The sequence below is a fragment of the Pteropus medius genome, unplaced genomic scaffold, assembly GCF_902729225.1.
Source record: "Pteropus medius unplaced genomic scaffold, Ma_sr-lr_union100, whole genome shotgun sequence".
Taxonomy (NCBI): Eukaryota; Metazoa; Chordata; class Mammalia; order Chiroptera; family Pteropodidae; genus Pteropus; species Pteropus medius.
The window spans coordinates 3,575,095-3,595,089 of record NW_024342467.1 but is presented as its reverse complement, the minus strand read 5'-3'; the positions used below and the strand labels follow the sequence as shown (position 1 = coordinate 3,595,089).

The 19,995-nt window shown below is 35.1% G+C and overlaps 1 pseudogene; it reads left to right on the top strand.

The window, feature by feature from the left end:
- Positions 1-3,529: 3,529 nt before the first annotated feature.
- Positions 3,530-3,648, top strand: LOC120602535 (uncharacterized; annotated as a pseudogene).
- The last annotated feature ends 16,347 nt before the right edge of the window (positions 3,649-19,995 follow it).

Sequence of the window (19,995 nt, the reverse complement as noted above, 5' to 3'; positions counted from 1 at the left end):
AATCTACTAAGAATATAGACATTGGTCCCGAATATACTACAGACTTACTATTTAGCTAAAGAAAAAGCACTACTTCAGTTTTACAATAAATACAAAGTAAGCTACTTGTATTCCCAATAGAAAGTACCATTAAAGTATCATGACATTCAAAAGGGGAAAATTTTTTTAAAGAGTTATATTTTACTATAATCACTTAATTTAGGGATAGGTAGAGTTCCAAAGCTCTTTATAGACTCTAAAAAGAAGGATGCAGAAAAGAAATAGACATAGGTAGTTAAACCTGGATCTTAATTAGCACTCAATTTATTTGTGAAACCTAGCACTAAATTCAGGAAAAATAAAATCATTTTTTTAAAATACACAAAATTGCTTTAGATTTTTCATTAAATATTTTATAGAGTTTTAAATTCTACAATTTACTTTCTCTCAGTGAATAAAGTCTTGTTATATTTGTGAACCAGATATAATTCATTTTGGATACAATTTAAAATAATGGTCACATAGTTTGTAATAATATTAAATTCTTCTAATTGGTTCCAAAATGCCTATTGATATTTGATATGAGTTTAATGAAAATATGGATATTTGAACAAATGAAAAGCCAAAACAATGCTCTATATGTGCCTAAAAATTTTATTGGAAACACAATTTTTTATAACAGCATTATATAAATGCAAAATACTAAAAACAAAACAAATGTCCATAGAAATGGATAAAGTACATATTAATGACATTTATACAATAAAATTCTCTAGGATAGTGAAATGAGTGAACTACAGCTTTTTTTATCACATAGAAGAAAGTTTATTATAATTTTAAAAACCAGTGGCAAAATAACAAACATATTAGCACTTTATGTAAAATTTCAAAAATTGCAAAACTAAAAAATATTGACAAAGTTATAAGCAAAATAAAAGGATGATTAATTTTTGGAGAATGGTGTTATGGTAGAGAGACAAAGGATAGACACATTGGAGATTTCGAAATTCCCCAAAATAAGTTCTTGGGTTAGTATTATTTACATGTTTACATGTTCATCATTTGTTAATTTATATGTATGTCACATTTAATTTTTTAAAATGCAAATCCTAATAAGATCATTTATGTCTGTAAAACAAGGGAGTTAAAAGGATTATTTTAAAAATAATAACTAAATAGAAATTTGGGGTAACTAAATAAAAATATAAAAAGAAGAGCTTCCAGTCAAGATGGTGGTAAACCTGTGCTCACCTCTTCCCATGACCACATCAAAATTACAGAACAACCATCACTGACAATCGCCTGAAATCTAGCCGAAGTCCTATAACTAAGGACATACAGTAGAAGCCACCTTGAGTTTGGTAGGAGGGGCAAAGCCATGAAATGGGCTACTACCACACCCAAATGTGGCAGTTAAAAACTGGGAGAAATATCTCAACTGCGGAAGTCCCCCTTGAAGCGTGAAGGATCCTAACCTCACATAGGGCTCCCCAGCCAAGGATTCCAATGCTATGGAGATAAGTCCTCATAAATTCTGTCTTTGAAAGCCAGTGGAAATTGTGGCTGAGTGAGATGGAGGGCTGCTGGAGTCCAAGGAGTTCCTTTTAAAGGGTCTACACATGGACTTACTCACTGATAGACTCACCTGATCTGAGCTCCAGCACTAGGATAATAGCTCAAAGTCAACAGGGATATATGAGGAGAAACTGAACTGTTTGGCTTCAGGGTGAGAGCTGGAGGAACAGCTTTCTCCTAGAGAAAATTTCTGGCAGAAGCCATTATTTCTTTGTTGAGCCCTGCCCCCATCCATCCTACATGTGCAGAAGGGCACCATATCTGAGTCCTGGTCAACCTAGCTAACACTTTTTGCCCAGCGCTGGTGATTCCATGAGATCCCATCTCACCCGACTTGTGGGCCCACCCGATCCACGTCCAGTGGCTTTTCCATTTAAACAGCCTGTCTTGGCTTGTGCTGTGCACTTTCCTAAAATCTCTCAAAGGTTCACAAACCTCAAACAAGCAGCATCTGAACTTGATGTGCCCTGTACCTCTTGCTAAGCAGTCCTAAGCCCAGCACTAGCAGCAGCCAGCCTTAGATCACAGTTTAGCCTCTCCTAGGTATCTCTCAGTCCATCCCAGCCCAAGTGGCAATCATCTGCAGATCACTTTGTAGCTCATACCAAGTGGCCCCGGGTAGAGTACAGACAGCAGCTGAACTTGGTCTGTAACAGAGCCCCTTTCAAGAGGCCCCAGAACCAATATACCCAGTGATCAGCTTCAGACAACACAAGAGCACCACCCAACCACCTCCACAAATGACACACTTAAAGGACAGGCCGGGCAGGCACCAGAGTCCTGCTAAAGTGAATTCTGCTCTGGAGGGTCAACCCTTGCATAAAAGTTCCTCCACTGTAGTCATGGCCAGTCCTTAACAACCATTCAGCCTATCAATCCCTTCCATTGACATGCAAACAGCAATCAAGGCTCAACTACAACAGAAAAGCATTCATAACCCACACAAGGGACATACTTGGAGCACCTGGCAAAGATGACTAGGGAGACTGTGCCACTGGGTTCCATAGGATATCTATTATATAAGACCAGGAGACATAGAAGCTCTACCTAATACACTGAAACAAACACAGGGAGGAAACCAAAATAAGGAGACAAAGAAACATGTCCTAAATGAGCGAACAAAACAGAGCTCCAGAAAAAGAACTCAACAAAATGGAAACAAGCAATCTACCAGAGGCAGAGTTCAAAACACTGGTTATGAGGATGCTCAATGATAGTGAGAACTTTAACAAAGAGATAGAAAACATAAAAATGCAAACAGAAAACATTTAAAAAAAAAGTCAGAAAGAGGACTACAATAACTAAAATGAAAAATACATTAGAGGGAATCGACAGTAGATAAGATGAAGCAAAGGATTAATTCAGTGATTTAGAAGATAAGGTAGCATAAAACACCCAATCAAAACAGCAAAAAGAAAAAAGAATCCAAAAAACAAAGATAGTTTAAGGGTTCTCTGAGACTACATCAAGCCTATCAACATTCTCATCATAGGAATATCAGAAAGAGAAGTGAAAGAGCAAGAAATTGAAAACCTGTTTCAAGAAATAATAAAAAGCTTCCTTAACCTGGCAAAGGAAATAGACATACAAGCCCAGAAAGCACAGAGAGTTCCAAACAAGATGAACGCAAAGAGGGATACACCAAGACACATCATAATTAAAATGTCAAAGGTTAAAGACAGAGAGAGAATTTTAAAAGCAGCAGAGAAAAGCAGTTAGTTACCTACATGGGAGCTCCCAAAAGAGCATCATCTGCTTTCTCAACAGAAACTTTGTAGGCCAGAAGGGATTGGAATGAAATATTCAAAGTGATAAAAAGTAAGAACCTACAACCAAGATTACTCTACTCAGCAAAGCTATCATTTAGAATTGAAGGACAAATAAAGAGCTTTCCAGAAAGAAAAAGCCAAAGGAGTTCATCACCACCAAACCTGATTACCAGAAATGTTAAGGGACTTCTTTAAGAAGAAAAAGGGTCTATGGCCATGCTACTCTGAACAAGCCCAATCCCATTTGATCTCGGAAGCTAAGCAGGGTTGGGACTGGTTAGTACTTGGATGGGAGACCACCTAGGAAGACCAGGTGCTGTAGTGTAGAAAATAAAATAAAAAAAATAAGGGATTGTAAGCTGACAAGGTCTTTGGAATCTGTGAGGTCAACCAAGGGTTGCCTTGCCTAAAAAAAAAAAGAAAAGAAGAGAAAAAGATTTAAAAATTATGAATAATAAAATGGCAATAACTATATATCTATCAACAATTACTTTAAATGTAAATGGATTAAATGTTCCAATCAAAAGACATGAGGAAGCTGAATGGATAAGAAAACAAGGCCATTGCATATGCTATTTATAAGAGACTCTAGATGGAAAGACACACACAGACTGAAAGTAAAGGGATAGAAAAAGATATTTCATGAAAATGAAAGAAAAAAAAGCTGGAATAGCAATATTTATACCAGACAAAATGGACTTTAAAACAAAGACTATAACGAGAGACAAAGAGGACCCAGTAATTTCACTTCTGGCTATTTATCTGAAAAAATCCACAACACTAATTTAAAGACATGTGCATCCATATATTCATTGCAGAGTAATTTACAATAGCCAAGATATGGAAGCAACCCAAGTGTCCATCAATAGATGAATTTATAAAAAAAAAAAAAAAGTGATACATATATACAATGGAATATTACTCAACCATAAAAAAAGAATGAAATCTTGCCATCTGCAACAACATGGATGGACCATAGAGAGTATTATGCTAAGTGAAATAAGTCAGAGAAAGACAAATACCATACGGTTTCACTTATATGGGAATCTGTAAAACAAAATAAATAAACAAACAAAACAGAAACAAACTCATAAATATAGAGAACATTTTTTATGAATGCCACATGGGAGGAGGTTGGGTAGATGGGTGAAGCTGGGGAAGTGATTAAAAAGTACAAACTGTTAGTTACAGAATAGTCATAGGGATGTAAAATACAGCATAGAGAATATAGTCAATAATATTGTAATAACTATGTATGATGTCAGATGGAAAATAGATTAATCAGGGTGATCATTTTGTGACTTATATAAATGTCTAGTCATTATGTTGTACACCTGAAACTAATATAATATTGTATGTCGACTATAACTGAAAAATAAAGAAATTATATTAAAATGTAGAAAAAAATTAGAAATATATCTTTAATAACAACCAATAAACTTCAGCTAGAGTAAACAGTTGGAACAAATTTGCGGGGGGGAATTTACAAAAATTTACAGAATGTTTTTAGTATCTCAGAACAAATAATTATTTTGTAGGCAAGACAATAATTATTTTGTAAGCATGAAGATATTGACAGATTAAAATATGTTAACATTTTAAACATCTGTACTGTGTAATAAAAAGACTAACAATATTTCAACAAATAAGATTACACTTAAAGGAATGTTGAAAATTCTTAAATTTAAAATAATTCATGGACACCCTATTAAATGAGTCGAGACTATTACAGAAACATGCACAATTACTTAGAGGAGATCTGTAAAATTGCTTCTTTTTAGAATATACTACACTTCTGGATTTTAATTTTCCCAAGACTACTTGTCTTCTAATAGAATTTAAAAACTAAAATATCTCACAGGGAGTAAATAGACATAATTTCTGTATTTACACAGCTTCAGATTTTATCCACCCATTAAGAAGAAAAGTCAGTAAATACCAACTGGCTCTTGCCATTAATCTAGAGAGAAAGCAGACCTATCATTTTGCATAATATTATGTTTACTTCTATTCCATTTCTTTTGGCAAGGGAAAATACTCTTGTGAGGGGGAAATGACCACGAAGACCGCTTAAAGTCCATAATTTATATATACATAAAAACAACTCTTTCTATAGTTATGTCATTAAATTGGATTACACACAAGAAAATCATAGTGGTGTTTTTCTTTATTATCTCATGTTGTATTTTAGCAGAAAACCATCACCCTGCCCTTGGGAGGCAAAATTAAATTACGGTAATTGTGTGGAATGAACCTTCAATTTATATCTCAGAATTCTGAACTCCCCAGAAAAAAATTTAGCCTTGGGTAAAAAGAAAAAGTAATGGAATTCTTATTGAATTAAACTTTAAAATAGAAATGTAAATTAAAGTTAATCACAAATAAATACATTTTGTTTTTCTAAGATTACTCTATAGGGGTATTTACATATGTAGAAATGTATCTTTGTGGTTAATAAATTATATATTAACTATCTGTCTCATTGATGTAGGTACAGAACACATTTGAATACTAAATAATTGCTTTATAGGTTAATTTATTTTAATGACATCAACAATATTATTTCTTTGAGTCTAGTAAGCCAACCTACTAAATTATTCTCTGGTAATACTTTCATCTACATTTACCCTATTTGAAAGGAGATGAATTCACATGTGTTTAACCCTAAATCATCCAATTATTATTATCAGTTTTAATACTTGATGAGACTAATTTAAGGTGATTTCACATTTACCTATAAATGAAGGAGACACTGTGGGGAAAAAACTTTCTCTATCTTTTTATATTGTTTCTCTCATTGCCATACACTAGTTATTGTTATTCTACACACTCTATAAGTGGATGTACTGCTGTATATGAATGTATTATTCTTGGAGTGGGAGGGATGCAGACAAAGTAGGCTGAAGGACATCCTTGGTATAATAAAATTTATGAGGACAAAAGTGAGTTGTGGAATTTTTTGGAGAAAATGAAGCTTGAGTTTTGACCTTAAAGATCAGTATAATTATTTCCATACACTGACCAGAGATAGTCCAGGCAAGAAGTTAGCATGAGGAATGGAAAAGGGGAGATGTTGAAAGTTCAATACATATTAGCAAGTATATATGAACAGGTAAGTGAAAGTCGGTGACAGAGAATTTATGTATAGATTAGCTTTTAAAATACCTACAAGAAGGGAAACAATCATCATTAAGAAAACTTTCCTTAGGAGACAGAGCTCCTGACCACTAGGTATGAGTAAGAGGAAAAATATATTGTACATAAGTGGAGGCATACTCAGAAGAATTTTAGAGTACTGAAAAAAGTTTAGAACATTGAAGTTTATCAGGGAGAGCACAGTGGGAGCAGATTGGTATACCAAGACCAAGATTCTAGCACATGGATACAGAAGTGATAATTTAGGTGTAAGTATTGATGTTGTAGGGTTGAACTTCAAACAAACATCCCACTGAATCATAAACCAGTCTAAATAGCAAAAGTAAAGGTAAAATACAGATAGTTAAGCTAAAATTCCTTAAAAACACCTCCAGTCTAGGGTAAGATTGTTCCTGAAGACAATAGTAAGTATGTAGAAATTTGGGAGTATTTATCCCCAGATATCAGGAAAAGGATGCAGACTTTGAACTCCAAGAAAAGACAATTAGGGGCAATTTAATAGAAAATATAGGTAGATCTTGAGAATCAGCTAGATCTACATCATTTCTCATGACATAAAAAGTTTATTCATTTATCCACTATGCACTTTGTTCTGTGAATGATCAAGATGTTCACAGGCCAGTGGGTGAGGCAGAAGAAAACCAACGAGCAATGGAATGTGATCAATGTTTTGTTAGAAAAATGAGTGCATGTAGGAGGGGCCCCTAACCACATAAGAGAATGTTTCTCTGAGGAGGTAATGCTGGTGCACCCAGCAAGTAGGTCTTAGACAAGCAAAGGAGGCAGGTAAGTCAGGTAGATGGCACAGCTACAGTAAAAATACATAAATGTGTAGCAAAACTATGGAGCTATAAAATAGTGTAGAATAAGAAATATTTCTTTAATTTAGGAATTGAAATTCTAATCCTCTTTCCACCTTACCCAACATCATCCGTGACAACAAAAGACTGATTTTGTGGTCTTAGAGAAGTCATTTTTCTAACCTGCATCTAGGTTTTCTTATTGTTAATATGGACATAAGATCTGCCATACATATCTAATAGGATTTTATAAAGCTCAAGATCTAAGCCCCTCTCTCTCAAAAAAATAAAAATAAAAAAATAAGCATGCAAGTTATTTTCAGAAGGCTGCTTGATATGCTGATATAGATACACATAGATTTAAATAAAAAATAAAAAAAAGATTTTTATTCTCTCCTCCCAAAGATAGTGGGTGAAGGGAAAATCTAAGGCAATCTGCTTCTGGGAAATGTCCAAAATGAGGGCATAATATCTTGGAACTATGCAGAAGGCAGCTATTTTGGACCACTAAGGACTTGGAATACATCTGCACTCATATGTTTTATGATTCTTATTCCAAGCCCAATTCTCTTTTCAAGGTCTAGGTTAATTATTGCTTAGACCAGATCGACATGACAAAGCAAACCAATCCAGAGGAAGAAACCAAAAAAAGCCATTGTTTACATAAACAACATCACGTCTGCCTTAAAATTTATATAGGGCTTAATTACGTGCCAAGCACTTTCTCCTACACTAATTCACTTATCCTTATATCCATTCTTTAAGGTAGGGAGGACAGGTGTCATTATTCCTATTTTAAAAGATACAGCAGAATCTGCATTAAGTGACACACAAAGTCAAATTGTGGTGAGGACTAGAACCCAATTACTCTTTTTAATTAAAAATTCAGTGATTTTTTTTTTTTTCTGTTATGACCAACATTCTATCTAAAGACCACCCAAATCATGAAAGAAATAACATACCTATTTAACATGCCACATTCTTAAGCTCACTTAAATTTCTTCATTCCTTTATTGGATAAATAATTCATTTAAAAATATTTAAGTTCGTTGAACATTGCTTTATTTTTGTAAATACCACTTAGTGTTTATAAATAAACAGTGATCATTGTGTTATTCCGAAAGCTAACTTTTAAAACAGAAGAATATTTCATTTGTTTTGTGCTCAACTAACCAAACCTAATCTTAGATATAGGTGTAGAGAAAGAGACAGGTTTTTATTTTGATCAATTACTTGTACTGCATTATAAAAGTCAAAGAGAACAAAGGACCAAACGTTGCATTTAAGTCTATCTTGGATCCAAAGTGGATAAGAATTTATATCTGAGGTGGTGTACTTATAACCATATTTTTTAAATATTTAAGTGCCTTGGGAAGTAGACGTATTCCAATCACAGCATGGAAGACTTTTATGTGGATCTGTGTGTCTCATTGACCTCACCCCTCTTCCTGAGCAGATAAGGTCACTCTGGTTTCTGGAATACCCTGGCTGTGATAAAAGAGGACAACATAGTAGCTTCTGAGATTCAAGATTTTGGTGGATTGTACATGAGCGCTTGACTTTCATTTTCAGATTGTTCTTAAAAAGAACCTACAGACAAAATAATCCTAGAGTTATACAAAGGTATTTTAAGCCAAGTTCGTGAAGCATGAACTGTACAGACTTGTTTAGCTCCTGGTTGAGTTTGCACGTGTCCTTCATTAAGTATACGCATCAGCCTGAAGGGAAGTCAGTTCTGCTTCTGTAATTTAGTGTGTTTATACCTTTCTGTTTGACAAAGGGGTTGTTTGTTTTCTAATCCTGCTTGTTCATACAAGTGAAGGACAGATATAATCTCAAACTTATGCACCTAGCAGAAAAAAAATGAAATTATGATATCCAAATGTAGAATTTGATTTCCCATCTTTGTGTTTTCATACAACTCCAAGATGTTCTCCTATTTAACGAGAATTGCAGAGATGATTATAACTATATGTATCCACAGAAAGCATCAAAATATATTGGTACATTCCCCAGTCCTATTTATGTTGTATTTTTCTTCGTTTTCAAAATATTTTGAAATATTAATAATGTCCATTAAAAAAAACTTTAGAAATGCAGTAGGATATCTAATACAGATATCGTATGTCTATAGTCATATATCTATATTAAGTACCTGTGATTTCTTAATGATAATAATAATCCTGAACAAAGAAACTGTTTTGGAATTAATATAATGCAGACATAGATAAATCCAGTTTCTCCATAGATGCAACATGGCATGGGAAAGCAAGTTTTACCCAGGGAATCTTAAACATACACCTACTGAGATCTCTTTCTGCAGGAGTTTTGCTTCAGCTGCCCCCACCTCCTCTCTTTTTAATTTAGTCCAGGATCATTGCCACTAAGCTGTTTCTCTTGTTCTAATAGTGGTCTCCTCTGTATTTGTGGTTTAGTAGTAATAAAAATAAGAGCTGTTAAGAATTTTTAGAGTTAAAATTCCCTTATTTTATACACAAGGAAAGTAAGATGTAGAAAGTTTTAGAGACTTAATCAAGATGACCTAACCAGAGCTTACTTTTCTTCTCTGTGAATCTAATCCTTGTTTCATTTTGCCCTGCTGTTGATCTTTAAATATAGTATGTCTTCCAAACCTCACTCTCTAAAGTTTAATAAAAGCCCACTAAATCAATATACCTCGAAATCTTTTTTTTCTTTTACCTACAATCATATACAATCACAAGCAAATCATCAACTAATTTTCATCAGCAAAATTGGAATATTGATTCCTGTTCTACTTTCTTCATTGTATAAACAGATTATCTATAAAGTTTACCATCAAAATCATGATTATTTCACAAACAATATGAGAAAAAACAGTCATATGTTAAATTCTTAAGGTCATCTATGAAAACTATTTAAATTCAAGAGTTAAGACACTGGCCTGGACCACATGAACAAGGATACATTATTCATAAATATGTTTCTCTTCAGGAAATTTTGCACATGGAAGATGAACATATTTTATAGATCTTTTCAGGGAGTCTTCAATAAACTATATTTATCACATCAACTTCTGATATATTTGTTTGATACCAGCAAACGGCTGAGTCACATCTTTTTTTTTTTTTTTTTTGGTGCGCTTTGTTAAGCCTTTGATGCTGGACTGCTGCAGAGTCTGGTGAGGCAAACTCCTCTGTCCTCATGTCTGGAAAAATTTCTGTCAAAGAAACTACAAAGCACTGTTATGTTATTCAGTCTATGTTCTACTACATTTTCCCTCTTCTTCCTAACAAAGAAAGAAAAAAAGAGTAAGACATCAAATGGAAATGATGATCAAGTAAAACTATATATGGAAGTTATTTAAAACTGTAGCATTCTATATAAATATCAAGGATTATAAACCTGATGATCATTACCATGTGAAGAAAAATACGTCTTTATTCTTCAACACGCACAACCTTCCTACTACTTTCATCACCACCAAAATACAAATGAGTTCATTTAAATCGGGGTCCCCAATCCCTGGGCTGCGGACCAGTACCAGTCCTGTTAGGAACTAGGCTGCACAATAAAATGTGAGTGGCAGGGAGCAAGTGAAGCTTCATCTGTATTTGTAGTCTCTCTGCAGTGCTAGCAACATTGCCTTAGCTCCACCTCAGATCATCAAGCATTAGATTCTCATAGGAACACTGGTCCCTGGTGCCTAAAAGGTTGAGGACCACTGATTTAAATCATTTTCAATGGATCAAGTTTCCTGAGAAAAAGAATGGCATTTCCACGCTACATTCCTAAGCGGATATCTGATGGTATCTACTTAGGTAAAGTTAGAAATTAACACAAATCAATAAAAACAACCACAAGAGCGCAGCTCAAAAACAACAAAGACAAAAACAAAAAGAGAGAATAGCTGTTTCAAATTGTGTAGTCAAAGGACCTGGCCAAGGATACCAGAGATGGAAAATTTGATGGAAATGAGGCTTCGCGGCCTTTGTCCTTGGGGGCCTCAAATCTTCCCTTGTCAGGGCTGATCCTCTTCAGACCTAACACAGTGGTAATTTCATTAAAAAGAGCATTTGATAAATATTTATATTCAAGTCAGAGATAGTCAATTATCTTGTTGATCCTCTTGCAGGTCCTAGTTCTATCCAAAGCCAAACCTAGGAGCCGAGAGGTTAGAAGTTTCTCAAGAATCAAATCTTCAATTAAAAAATAGTAGAAGTTTAAAACAGCTTTTGACCTACAAGCAGGTTTTGCTTGTTCTTCGAGCTATATTTATAGTGTTATCAGAAGGCTCTAGGAGTCTATGAGTTAGTGCTTTTGAATAAATATCTCACATCAGCTAATCTTCCCAGGTTTTAGTAGATATCTCTTTGATGGTGGGGGGTGGAGGGGTGGGTTAGGGGTGAGGATCAGTGAGTTAGCCTATCAAAAAAGTTAATAAATTATTAGTCAGCATGAGGACATTTTAAAAAGCAGTAGAGAAATACTGAAAAGTAAGTTTGAGAAAGGAAGACACTCTCCAACAACTACTACAGGCAAAAATTCCATCTAGTATAAAAATCTAATGTTCATTTGCTGAATTAGTAATACACACAAAAAGAAGAAGAGGCCTCTTTTAGATTTTTCTTACCTGAAACAGAACTCCTCGTCTTCACCAATGATTCATAACTGACATTGTTCTTAAATAAAGCCTTCCCTCAGTATAGTCTCTTTTCTTTCTCAGTGTTCTCTAGCTTTACCTAGACAGGATTTTTGCCTTCTCTCAAAGTTATCATCTCCCTGAGGATGGGCCCATAGCTATGAACACTCCGTGGCCCCTGAAGTGCAATACTGCCTATGACAGAGTATGCAAACATCTATGGAGAAAGCAATAATTTACTTTTGTTCTCCTACCACCTCCTCATAGGAGGCTTGACACTTCACCTCTATAAGCACATTATACATAGGTAGTTTGGACTTAATATACATTATTCAGTTCTGTATAATTTGTTTACCTTTCAAGTACCTTTCCAAGGCTCCTGCAAAGATAGATTTCCTCTGATAGTGTGTACTTATCTTTCAGAAATTGAGTGATTTAAATACTGATCCCGTGAGGGTGTAGTAGAAGGAAAACTGGGGGAAGGGCAAAATGTGGGGTGAAGCAATGTCCGTGTCGTGGGAAGGAGGCAGTGGCCATGCAAGCCAAAAGACATAGACAATCGCCATACCCACTGTTGACTTTTCAAATTCAGACACATATCCTTAGCCAAAGATTTATCAGGATTTACAAACTTTTCTTTCAAATAGGAAATAATCTTACTGAAGGCTAGTGGGATCAATCGTATTTAAATGTGAGTAGTTTTATCAACTACAACATCGGGAGAAGTGATTTTGAAGTCTGAGATATTTAAAGTCCATCAGGCCTGAGTGAGTGACCCTTTGCAGAGAGAACAAAGGGAAATTGGAAAAGACAGTGGATACATTTTTTGGCAATTTTGCCTGTTGTTGGCAGTCACTTTTCCTTGGATCAGAAGACTATGATAGAAAAGACAGTGGATACATTTCAGAAAGGACACAGAAGACATTTATTTTGTTATTACTAACAAAAATAATAACTAGGTCACAAAAGCAGCCCACTGTGTATGGAGCACTTCCCATAAGCCAGGAACTCACTCATCCTTCACCTACTGTAATGGTTGTTACTGTTTAATTTTCATTGAACTTTAGGTCAGCTTCTTCCCACATTCTTTTGAAAAATGCTTTTCTAACTGTGGTGTGTCTGTGGCAGGTGTGCCAGTCTTAGACTGTGGGATCCTAGAGGAAGGTATGGTCACTTTGAGCTGGGGCCAAACTTGGCAGTATACCTCACCACACACAAAAAGACAATGGTGCAGAATTGACAAAAGGCCCAAACAATCAGAACACTCTCTAATATTTTCTAATCTGGACACAGAAGAAAGCAGGCTTTATTTTAACTAGTAGTGAAACTGAAAAACTAGAGCCTTCAGGTTGTAAATAACTGTAATTTTCTGCTCATGGAGACACATATGCAAAGGGAGAAGCAGGGACAAAAGATAGAGAGAGAATCAGGCAGGGTCTGGGCATCTAAGTGGTCCTTAATTCTAGTGCTCGATAAGATCAGCTCAACACTTTCCTTCTTACACTTTGTTATATGAGCCGATTATCCCATCCTTTCCCTCGCTTTGAATCTAAATTCTTTCTTCATTTACAAAAGTACGTGTAATATTTCATTTACTCCTCACAACCTTAAGTCCCAATTTTATCAATGATGAAATGGCAACTTAAGAATCGTAAATAGTTAACTTTCTTCAAGGTCATGAAGCTAGTAAGTTGCATCCCAGGTCATATCTGCAGGCCCTGAGCTCTTAAATGCTAGTTTGTCCACCAAGATCCTTAACCATCCTAGGCTTTGTTCTTTAAGGGTAATTTTATTGGCCTTTTTTAAAATCTCAAGAGGATTAAATGAGATAACCTAAGGAATATCACTTTGACTAAAGCAAATGCCATTAGCAAAAGTATATTCCCACTGGTCCAACTGCCTGATGCCTGCTAGAGGCTATTTGTCTTGCAACATAATTTAGTCTATGTTAAACTGTTTACTGATAAATCGTTTACTGATTCTATCATTTATGTCTTACTTGTCTGTTTAATCTGAGGCTGAATTTCTTTATGCTTGACAAAACTTTATCATAAATGATAAAGATTGCATTATTAAATTTAAACTTTAGAACAGAAATAGTACAGCCTTAAGTCAGGGCACATGCATTGTAAAACTCTGTACCAACATAAAAAGGTGTGAGAAACAGGGAGAGTGCTAGAAGTAAAACCCTGAAAAAGAAATGACAGCTCACATAGTTCTTATGAAAGAAAGAAGGAAAGAACGAAGAGAAAGAAAACACAGCATCATTTCAAGAAGACTGTAAAAATACCTTACATGCAATTGCTATTGACATGTACAGGTAAGGAGATGAGATATCTGACAAATGTGGAATCTATGAAAGAAAAATACTATTTCTTCATATTTATTTAGCCTGATACTACTCATGCCAAAAAGGATTAATTGTTCACTGGAGCTTCAGCAATTATTTAAACCACTAAAATTTTACTTTCGTGTTATACTTGGGGAAACAGAATGTAACTATCTTATATGCAAGTTTTTGATGGTGTCAGAAGTTAAATACAAATTGCTTGAGCTTATTTAAAATTGCTCATTTAAATCATGGTATGTGACAAGTTAATCATTTTCTCTTGCAAAGAAACAGAAAAGTATACCTATGTCCATAATCACTAAACAGATCAAATAAAAGCTAACTTTTATCCAAAATTTTAGGATATTTTTTATTCAAACAATAAATACTATTAGCAAGGACTAGATATATGAGAAATCAACTTGACTCAAATAAGCAAAGCTAAACATTGCCCCCAATTGTAGCAAAAGTACCAGTCTTTATGCATCTACATGTCTCCTGTCTATAAAATCCCAGTTGGTGTAATGAAATGCTCTTGTTCCTTCTCAGTCAGGAAGAATTAAAGCTGACCTCAGATATCATAACATAGCTTCCAGAAAAAGGAGTTTAATGACCTCAACATTTCTGGAAAGCTGATAACTTTTCAATGTAGACAGCAGGGAATCTGGTCCAGACTGCTTTCTCTTTGGGTTTTACACAAAGATGTTGCCAGGTTGGATAGCACTGCCCATCATAGAAAAGTAGGGCAGTATTCTCTAATGAGGCTAGAATTAGAGAAAAGCTCTTCTGTATGTAAATTTCACTGGCTCCTTTATTTATATATACAATTTTTTTTACAAGGGATTGGTAATGTATATATGATGTTGCCCATGTTATCAACTGATATTACCTGTCATAATTAAGAAAAGTTTATATCTGAAACAGTTTTTTTTCTTTTAAATAATTAGGTTAAGTGTTTTTTTTTTTTTTCCTTTTTTACTTCAGTACCTTTAATTATTAATATATGAGGTAAGGCAAATCTTGTTTTCTTCTATGTCACCCCTAGCTGAGAAGTCTAGGATGTGACTAACAGTAGGAAATATGACATCCACCCAGGCAAGCATACAAGGCAAGCAGCTCTTCATAACACAAGACCAACTTTGCCATCCAAAGCATACAGATCTTCTATTTTTCAAAAATAGAGAGTACCTGAATTTAGAAAATGTGTTAACTTGTGATGAAGGCATTGATGCACGTTTCTGTCAAGATCTTATTTAAAAAAATATACACTGAAGAGAGATTTTGAGACAAACTATTCAATTGTTTCTCAAGATCATTAGTTCTTAAATTTTTAAGAGCAAAATACACACACATATACATCACTGGGAGTCATATTAAAAATATGTATTTCTGAGGTTCCAGAGGTCCTGATTTGGTAGGACTGAAGTCCTTATTTTCAACAGGTGATGGTGTGGATTACATTTTGAGAAGCTCTGCTAGTATCCTTAAGCTTTATTCATTTACCAAATCATATCATCAGAGAATCTACATATGGATTAATTACTATAATTTACCACAGAAGTGGCTTCACAGAATTGTAATTCACTTTTCTTTCCTGGTTTTCGTTGAAGGTTATATGAAGTGACTATATAAAGAACCATTTTACCCTCTGTAAAATTCAGATTGACAGACAACACTGTCCATTTTTATTCAATGTCCTTTTTATAATAAGCAATATATTTCTCACAGCACCCAGCATCAGAAAAAAAATTTTCCAAACCATTTACTACTGAGGTTTATAATTTATCATAACAATATTTGTCTTGGCTACCTGAAATCACAAGGAGAAATTTGGCTCTGATTCATAGTAATTTTCATTGACCCTCTACCCTGACTTTAATGATGCTTTTGTTGATCTTTAATCATAAGTATATCCAATCCTTTTTGGAAGCACTTAGACTAGTAATAATAAGTAAAATGACAAAGGCAGGTATCATTTTGCAACAAATATCTTTGCATGAGGGCTGGTGGGGATTTCAAGCAAGTTTGTTGACCCACTTATTCATATAAACAAATTCAAATGTTACAAGCATAAAATCAAGACAGCTTACCAAGGTATACTGCTATATCTAATACGTTTATATGCCTTGTTGCATTAGCTCTGATAATGACCATTATTAAGTTGTCCTGTTCAGCCCTAGTAAAATAGAGTTCTAGTTATTATGTCAAACAATGCCTCTCATATCATTCCATGTAGGCTGGATTTTATTTTCCTATTTGTACTACTCAAACCAAGGAGCATGAGAAGTTAAAACCTTTCACCTAGATTCTGTCAGCCTTGCGACATCTTCCAATGCCAAAATCTTTTAGATACTCTGCCAGATTAATCTTCCTGGGAACTAATTTCAATAAAATTTAAGTGATTTAGTCAGGCATCCACAGCCTTCTGTGGTCTTGATGCAACTTGTCTTTCAACATCAGTTTCCCACTATACCTCCCATAAACATTCTACTCCACTCAAACTCATTTTCCACTTTATTTCCCACTTCCATGTGAAATGCCATTTAGTTGGTCTTTAAACACTTAAATTATATTTATCTTTAAAGTCATCAAAAAGCCTTGCAAAAAAAAACAAAAAACAAAAAACTGCCAATTAAAGCAATTTCTTTTCCTCTATCACTCTCCCAAAGCTTTTATATTTTTTCTTACCACATAGATCTTTCATTATCATTATTAGAGAATAGTTCTTATTACCCCTCAAGACTGATAGCAGAGTCTGTTATTACCAAAAGACAATCCTAGTATATTTTCTAGCACACGGTGGGCAGAATGAGTTGTATAAATTTGAGGCATTTGTAGAATGAGTTGAACAAATTGCCTCATTTTTAAGAAACTATTCAGTATTTGCACTTTTCTCAGCAACACGATAGACACCAAAAATGTAAAGTAGTCTGAAAGATAATCAGCCAAGTGGGGCATATAACTGAACTGCTGGAGGAGTGCTCACTGGGGAAGCTCACAGATTCAGGATCAGGGGCAGGTATGCCAGGCTCCCTTGCACCGTCACTCTGGGGTGGTGCACAGCCATCTCACAGGGAAGACAGAATCCTTCTAGATGTGTTCTGCTGAGGAGCCACAGCAGAATCTTGTCTCCAGCCCTAGCCTGCCAGCTCAACATATGTGGGGCTAAGTCTAGTCCCTCATATGGTCAGGCACCCACGCCTTGACATTGCAATTGCTAGACACAGAAAGCTTGCAGCAGAATTCACCTCATCAGGAATCCTGCTCAGAAAAGAACTAACCCAAGCCCTGGCACGATGGGGGAGCTGTGCAAGCCTAGTGGCTGACCAGTACTATCAGCAGGTGTTTTGCAAGAAGCAACATTTTTTTTTTTTTTTTGCTAAGATATCAACTTTCAGGAGATCAGTCTTAAACAAATTCACTCTTATCTTTCACATATTCATAGTTCTAAAACAACCTTAATTTTATCAGTTATATAAAATGTACGTATTAGGTGACAGATCCAAGTGTATAGCATGCAAGACACTCCCAGAACCTGTTATGGGTGTATGAAGCATTAGCCGGCAGGGATGAATCCAGTCACTAAAGTAAGACTGATCGACAAGCCAGATCAGCAGGAAATCCAGCTTGGGTTGGTGACTGGGGTGTCTAGCGCTCCACTTCCAATGACACATAGTGACTTTCTCAAGGTCTTCCTTAGGAATAAACTGAACAGGAATATCTTCTATGTAGTCTCACAATACAGGGAAATATTAACATTAATCTCTGATGAGACAAGAGGACTTCTGAGTCCAAAGGATTCCGTTTTATCATGGCTTTGAAGTCTAAAGAAGTATGATTCTGGTTGTCATCAATTTTAATGGGCTAAAGATCAAAGGAAGAGCCATCTGAGTCAACCACATATCTAACTATTGGCCCCATAAAAACATAGAGGATGTGGATTATTCACCAAAGTGCTCTAGGCAAAGGGCTGTGGTGCTCAGAAATCATGTCCAAAATCATAACAAACTCCCTCCTCAAAAAGCAGGAATCAAAACAAGAAAGAAAAGAGAGAAGGGTTGCTCTGCCAGTTAATAGCAAGGAGGTACAGTCAGCGCAGCTACCCTCTCCTTAATACCCAGAGGCAAGATTAAAAAGGAAAAGAAAAGTTCTGACTAATTCATGTAGGCTTGAAGTTGACTGGAGGACAGGTATTAGAAATTTAAGTCCAGAGGTTCAGAGATGGGCAGAGGCTTTGTCCCAGCTCCCCAAACCTGGACCGCTTGCCATGATGAAGCAAAGGACCCAGCAAAGAATAAGGACAGTAGGACTTAAGCATAATTCCTTCAGCAACTGCAGGAAGAAGAAAAGAGAGGGAAAGTATCAGGGTAGAGACAGAGGTCTGAGCTCAGATACATCTTAGCTTCCTGGATGATGGTCTGAAGGGTGTGGTCACTAGACACAAAGACATCCTGGAGCGTAAAAAAACCTGGCACTCCCAGGCAGGGCCAGCATTCCCCAGTCCCAGTGACTGCTTGTCCCACACAAAAGCTTTGTGGACTTGGAAATGAACTATGATTTTAAAAATACATTTGCTATTTTCCTAATGTCCCTGCAACTGAAAAAAAAATTATTAGTAATTATTTAAGATACATAGTTTCAAGTGAACATTCAAGAGAACCACATTCATAGTGTGTATAATGCTGGCCATGGGGATAACTGTTAGAGGAAGAATTGAACGTGAAAGTTTTCTAAGTAAAAAATACTTATCAATTGAAACATTTTTTAAACAAAACTATTGACTCCTTTCTGTTATTCATAATTTAGGTAGTTCCAAATGTTGCTATGTACAATCCTCGGAAATTTGTAACTTTGTACACTGAAAGCCTTGTATTTCTGATGCTATACTGGACATTGTACAATATTTTATTCCTGATGTGTAGTTTCTGTAAAATTGCACAGCTTGACTATAGCAAGATACAGATTCATAATTAAGATGGCCCATGTTCCCAGGTCGATCACGATATTGTTTCTGAGCAAAAAAATATAAGTTCTCATATTTTAATGGTTTACCAAGTTTTCTCTTCCAAATTTAAGAAACAAGTACACTGAAAAGTATATCAAATTTCATGTTGTCTACATAAATTGGCAACATTCTATTTAAAAAGAGGGCTTATATTTTACTTTAACTAATTTACCAGATGGTAGAACTTTCAAAAAAATCTATTATCTAAAAACTCTGTCAGTGATTCAAAGTAGCATGGCGTATCATTTATACATGTTTATAAAATGTGGAAAATATTATTTACTGAAGTATTTTTCAATGAATGTAATGCAGAAGTTGAACTACTACTCTCTATTGTGTCTGAACTACTAGGCTAACACTTTCTCTGGTCTTTAACAAATGAGGTATTTGCACTTATACAAAACTCAAATTCTTTATGCAGTTTTCCAAAGAACTAGAATACATATTATGAATAATTTATTTGCTTTCACCAAGATAGATCTTACTTTATGAAAAATAAGCTTTTAACCACTGGAAGAATACTCAGACTTAATTTGATATTTCTTTTATAAAATTTAAAGCCACCCATAGGTGTCTCAACTTCTAAAATACTTGAATTTAATATTATGCTCTTTTATACCATCTTATCATTCCCCTTAATGCATCATTTTGATATGGTTTCTGAATGGCACCAACTAATATGATTAAGCATAAGATGAGAAAGACAAGAAGGAATGAAACAGAGAAATAGGAAAGACGGGCTGAAGGCCCAGAAATATTTG